Here is a 6,521-nt window from a genome sequence, read left to right on the forward strand (position 1 = left end):
GAAACATGAGGATAAACAAAGCACAATCTCTAAATGTGCCAGACAATGTTGGACTTTACCCGCATGCATCAATAATATAAATCGGCTCCATATGGAGGTTGCCAGACAACACTGGACTTTGACCGTAGGCATAGGTAATACAAATTGGGTCAAATGAAGGTTACTAGACAATGCTAGACTTGGACCATATGCATCAATAGTATAAACCGACTTCAAACAAAGGTTGCCAGACAACGTTGGACTTTGATTTTAGGCATCCGTAATATAAATTGGAGAGGATTCCAGAAAGTGTCGAACTTAGACCGTAGGAATAAATAATATAAATCGGCTTCAAACGGAGGTTGGAAAACATCGCTAGACTTTGATCGTAGGCATCACTACCATAAACTAGATTCAAATGGAGGTTTCCAGAAAGCACTGGACTTTTACCGTAGGCATCAATAATATAAACCGACTTCAAATGGAGGATACCAGACAATGCTGAGATTTGGTTGTAGGCATCAGTAATATAAACCGGCTTCAAACGGAGGTTTCTAGATAGCGGTGTTTGGCGATTGGTTATTGTTTGGTGATGTTTAGTATGATAAGTTAACCTATTGAAGTGATGTGTGAATATATGTTGTGGAATAGATGGATAACTTCGTAAATTATTATGTTTATACGATGAGGTGTTGTTGTTTTGGGGAAGTAACACGAATTAATGCCCATGAAGTTACATTTGTTGAGTTGCTATTGTTTGTTGTTCTTTATTAATGTTGTAACTTGGATTGATTGTTGCGTACGATGAATGATGTGATGCATAAATGGTGAGATGTGTATGAGGATCCTTTTGGTGAAGCTTTTAGTGATAATGGATGTTGTTGAGAGTCATGCATCATGGTGTACAGGCTTCGGTCCAGTTTTGGTGCACTCTAGTCCTATGGTGGGGATCGAGAGCGAGTAGCCGGTTCTATGTGGGAACTAGTGAAGCGTTACCTATGGTAATGGTAACGGTTTGGTGTGCTCTGGTCCTATTGTGGGGATCGAGAGAAATATGAACCTGGGTGTTCATGAATTGTATCACATGCATAATGAGGTTGTTGTGGAGTATATTTACATACATGATTGCATATGTAGTTGATTGTTCATGATGTTGATGATTAAATGTGATTATGTAAATGTTGTCATGATTTGGGTGTAAGAATATATTGTTGATGGATGTGTAATGAATGTGTGCTTGTTATGTTTTCTCAACCTTAGCATTTTTTACACTATTTATATTAGTTTGTTATTTCTCACCCCTTTGCTTTGATGTTTTCCACCATGGACATCTTGCAGATACTTAGGAGTAGAATTTGCTGCAGTAAATGGAAGTTAGATCCCGAAGTTGCTTCGTTTAGTTCAAGTTTGTTTAGAAGTCTTGCTCAAATCCTGTAACATTGAGGGTTGGGAATGTTTGATTATTTTATTCAGTTTGTGTTTTTGCTAATCGAGAGTCGTATGTAATACTCTTGATGTTTGAGCTTATGTTATAATGGGGACTTTTACGACAATGTTTTAATTCAAATAAGGTATTTTAATGAGACTTAATTATTGTGAAGCATGCTTATTTAATGATTTCCGCTGCGATGATACCCTATGTGAAGGTGAGCATGTGATGACAGGTGTATTCGACTGTTTTACCTTAATTGATAAGTGTTGTGAAACAGGTGTTGTTTTACGATGAGTGGCATCCTAAAACTGTGCATTACGATCAATAATTGAATTACAAGGGTGGATATTACGTCCAACTAATCCTTTTTAATTCAGTTTTATTGTGAAAAATATTTTGAAGCGTTGGATGGATTTTAAGTGGAAGACAAATACTCGAGCAAGTAAGCTTATTACAACTTATATCCAAGTATTCGGGACTAGGAAGGATATCACAAGAACACAAGATATAAGCAGAGGGTGCACTATCAATGCAATGGTGGAGTGAGAGTGAAACCCCTAAATGGTCTTAAGGCCCAATATGCAAGAAGATAGTAAATGAAACAAACAATCGAGGAGGTGAAAACATTAATAGAGGGTGGATAAGCAAAAACAAGGAATAACCTTCTGTGTTAGGCCTACTAAGCATACAAACACAAAATAAGATCAAAACAACAAAAAAAAATTGGATAATAACTGAGCCATTGGATGAATCAAATGGCTCAAATCTGGGCTAAGGATCCAACGAATGATGCTATTAGATCTTAATACTATGCTCATAAAATAAGGGTCTATGGTAGACCCAATGGGGATCCTGTATATGATCTCTCCATTTTAATTTAAACCAGCTATTGTGAAGCTGACAGGTGGCATTATTGAAAAATAAATAAATAAATAAATAAATAAAACAACACAATAGAAAAAAAGAAAGAACTGATGAATGGATCAAAATGCATTTCTTTTTCTTTTCCTTTAATCTTTCTTTCATTTCATGTTCATCATGAATATCAACAACAATCTCAACACATCAAGAAATATTGACATGAATCTGTAATGAAAACAACCTACTGATGCTCAAACAAATATGATAATCACATCACATGCTAAAAAACAAACATAAATTTGGAAGGAATACATGGATGGACATGAAGAACTTCTTGACCTAATTCAACAATTAAGTGCTAACGGGAAGGAATTTGAGCGTGCAATAATGGGGGAAACATTCAATGTGAGTGTAGCAACAAAATTGTAACACCCTAATTTCCCCTATGTGATATAACAAATTAAATCAAAAATATATCACATATGAACATTAGGATGTCACACATCTCAAATCACAATCTGTGATGTAACACTGTTAATTTAAAATAAAATATCCAACACCTGTCATCGCATGCTCACCTTCACTTAGGGTATCATCGCAATATAATTTATAAAATAAGCATGCTTCACAATCATATAAGTCTCATAGAAATATTTTTTTAAAATTAAAACAATACGGTAAACATCTCTGCAAATCAACGCAAGCATCAAAACTTCAAGAGTATAACATCCTACTCTCTAATTAACATAAAACAAAAATAAAAAGAATTTTTCGTCCCACCCAGTGTTACAGATCAGGGCAACATAATTATAAGAATAAAAAACAAGAAAGAAAATAGAGGAACAACCCAACACCATCCTCCAACTCTAAGAAACTACTCGGTTACCTTCTTATCTGTACTCCGGAGACGAGCACAAGCCACAACGACAACAAAGGGGTGAAAATTCACATCAATAAATTAAGGGGTAGAAACTGCAAGATAGAACATGTACAATTAACATATTTCACAAAAATCACACAATCATCATCTCATACCAACTCAACATCATACACCATCATGATTAAGCATACAACTCACTATGCCACATAACTCAATTATGCAACTCGATACGTATGCATGTGGTACCAACTCAACAAAAGGTTCCTCGTTCGAACCGGGTTTTGCACCAAACCCCGAGCTCTAAGCCCCAACACCAAGCTTGGGACAAAGTCACAAAGTTCCACACGGAACCTACGATCTTAAGCAAAACAAATTGGATTCTGCCCCCCGACACAAGCAAAACAACCAATTATGCAAGTTACAGGTGCATGACGACCATGGGCGTCATGACCATGACGCCCGTCATGGACCTTTAAAACGTCAAAATAGGTTTCCAACAATGGAGATCAATGCAAACTCCCATTATTTCACAATCAACAAAAAATAATACGTATGAAATATGTTCAGCCATAGCGTATTATTTTCATAGTATAGCACATTTAATTCATCAATCCCTTAAAATCGTATTTACCCCAAAACCTTCAAAATTCAACAGTGGTGAAAAAATATTAACACATCAAAACAGAAAATCTCATACACACATGTATACGAATTGCATCATGAAAAACAGTTTATAACTCCAATTTATTATTGAATTTCATATTCACATTAAATCATAATAAAACATGCATAATCATACAAACCTATTGGAGGTTAAGGAGTCCTCAATTCTATCCTTAAGCACATACCAATTATTGAATTTATTCTTCCCCTTACCTCAATTCCTAGCAAGCAATCTGAATTTGAACTAGTTGAATGGGTTCTCCCTTTAACTTCTAGCCTCCCTCTTGTCTCTAGCCTCTTTTTCTCTTCTTCAAAGTTCTACGTATTTATTAGAATTAGGGATCTATAACTTAAAATATCCTAATTAATATAGTTTTCACTATTTCTATTTTGCTCCCCACATCTAATCCTTTCTTACTCTTTGGTCCCTCCAATTTCTCTTATTTTTCACTTTTGACTCAAACTCTCTATTTACTCATTTAATTAAATAAATAAAATAATAACTATTATTTTAATCATTAAAATAATTCTAAATTACTTATATCAACTTCCACTCTTCCTCTACACCCTACCAATACCTTCATGCCTCCAATCAACATATATAAGCACGCCACTTATTTAATTTAAAACACATAATAATTTAAAAAATTATATAAAAGTCAAAAATAAACCAATTAAAGTAAATAAATCGAAATTGGGGTTTTACAAAAACCATGTCGAGAAAAATGTGAAAAGGCCAAGAAGTTACCTGCTCGGAAATTAGAGATTTCCAGATTCCGATGAAGTTCACGGAGGGTATGCACTTTCCAGCGAGTCTCTGACGATCCTTCCTAGAATTCGACGAGGTCCAAAATGTCAGGTCAATACGATTTCAAGCTCCTTAATCATTTTCCTTCAGTCCTCTTCTACTCTTTCTCTACTTCTTCTAAACCGCCTTCGATTCACTATTTTGGTTTTTTTTTTCTGTTTGTGAGTTGTTGTTGAAAGTATGGCGTTATGATTGAGAATTATGGTATTATGGCTTGAAGGTGGATCTGTGGTGATGAGGAAATTGGTGAAGTAATGGAAGAAAGTGATGGTATAATTATAATAAGGTCAAAGGTGGTGTTTTTGTTGACATGGAGGTTGTTATGTTAATGGTGGTTAATGAGATTAGAGATGAAGAAGGGAGGTTGTTTTATGGTTTGTTGTGGTAAGGTTGAAGAATAAAAAAGGGAATGAGGTGTGTTATATAAAGGAGTGATGAATGAAGGTTAATGAGGTTTATGGTTTATGGAAGAAATTGGTGAATATTTGTGTTGATAGAGTAACTTGAAAGAGGAAGTTGTAGAATGGCGGTGAAAGGAAATGGTGGAGGAGAGTGAAGATGGTTGAATGGTAAGGTTTAGGCATGTGAATTATTTACAGATATATTTCTTCTCCCTCACCATGCTAATTTTTCTTCTTCTTTATAGAGATTCGTACATCTTTAGATCCACTTTTTGTGGGATATTTGTGAGAGTGTGAGATTTGCAAAACTTATGTGAAATGTTATTTAGAAAAAGAGAGTGAAATGTGTGAATCCATGGGAAGTTTTATGAATAGAAAGTGGTGATCCAAAGTGTGACTCCTTGTAAGAATGAGTGGAAATTTTAGAAACTTTTGTTATGGTTTTGTGGTGTTTCCCGTGAGAACTAGTATGACATAGCATGAATGTATCATGTGGTGATGTAGCATGAATGAAAAGATGATGTAATAGAGCTTTTTGTAGCTTTTTTTAGTGTAATGTCAAATTTGTTGTAATTCGTACATGAGAATCGTATGGCATGTGTGTATTATTTTTTCATGACCATGTAATGATGTAAGCTATTTCAATTCTTCTCAACTTTCGTCTTTTAAGCCAATTTAGTGAATTTTATCTTTGTATGATTTGTGAAGATGAGATAAAAATATGAAATGAGTGGGATGATGACATAAAACTGAAAACTAAATATTTTTATCGGAATTTGCTTGTTTCTTTTATTATTATTAATTTTGAAAACTAAATATTATTAATTCTAAAAACTAAATATTTTTATATTAATTTGCTTGTTAACAACAAAGCGTGGTATTTTAAATTGGTAATAATGTAAAAAATGAAATGGTCCTTAAAAACAAAAAAAAAAGATTATTGTTTGAATTTAGTGCAAAATATGGTGAAATGAAAAAATGCAAAGAACTTGACAAAATGCAAGCATGATTAGAAGAAATAAAAATTCCTGGACAAAATGATGGTACGACAAAGATAGACAACACAAAACTTCATCTTGGTTTGAGATCAGCATATGCAAAATCTCGGTTTGGCTTAGAGACTAATAGCTCAAAGCTCTATTTATTGTTTGATTTGAAAACTAACCACTTCAAGCCTCTGCATATTGTTTGGTGTGAAGTTAGCTTGAAGCTTAAGTTCCTTGTATAAGGGGGTTCATGGGCTTAACCTTCTAAAATCTCTAAAGAAATTGTGGATACTCTCATGATCAGCTCTTGGGGAGAGGAGTAGGTCACTTTTTTAAGACCGAACCTTTATAAATTTTAGGTGTCGTTCTCTCTTCCCTTATTTCTTTTATTTTCTTCTTCAACTATTTACTTCGAATTTTCGCTACATACTCTAATGTTTTGAATAAAATGTTTTAAAACACTGATTTAGAAAAAGATGTTATTTTAAATTAACGGTTTTCAAACCTCCAT

The 6,521-nt window shown here is 34.1% G+C and overlaps 1 long non-coding RNA gene across 1 annotated transcript; it reads right to left on the minus strand.

Annotated features, from left to right (window-relative positions):
- Positions 1 to 2,908: 2,908 nt before the first annotated feature.
- On the minus strand, positions 2,909 to 5,655 carry LOC127085031 (uncharacterized). The gene is made up of 2 exons (XR_007788892.1): positions 4,564 to 5,655; positions 2,909 to 3,244 (listed from the first exon to the last, which is right to left on the minus strand). It is a non-coding gene; the product is annotated as an uncharacterized LOC127085031 (long non-coding RNA).
- Between the last annotated feature and the right edge of the window lie 866 nt (positions 5,656 to 6,521).

This window comes from Lathyrus oleraceus, chromosome 5 (assembly GCF_024323335.1).
Source record: "Lathyrus oleraceus cultivar Zhongwan6 chromosome 5, CAAS_Psat_ZW6_1.0, whole genome shotgun sequence".
NCBI classification, from domain to species: Eukaryota; Viridiplantae; Streptophyta; class Magnoliopsida; order Fabales; family Fabaceae; genus Lathyrus; species Lathyrus oleraceus.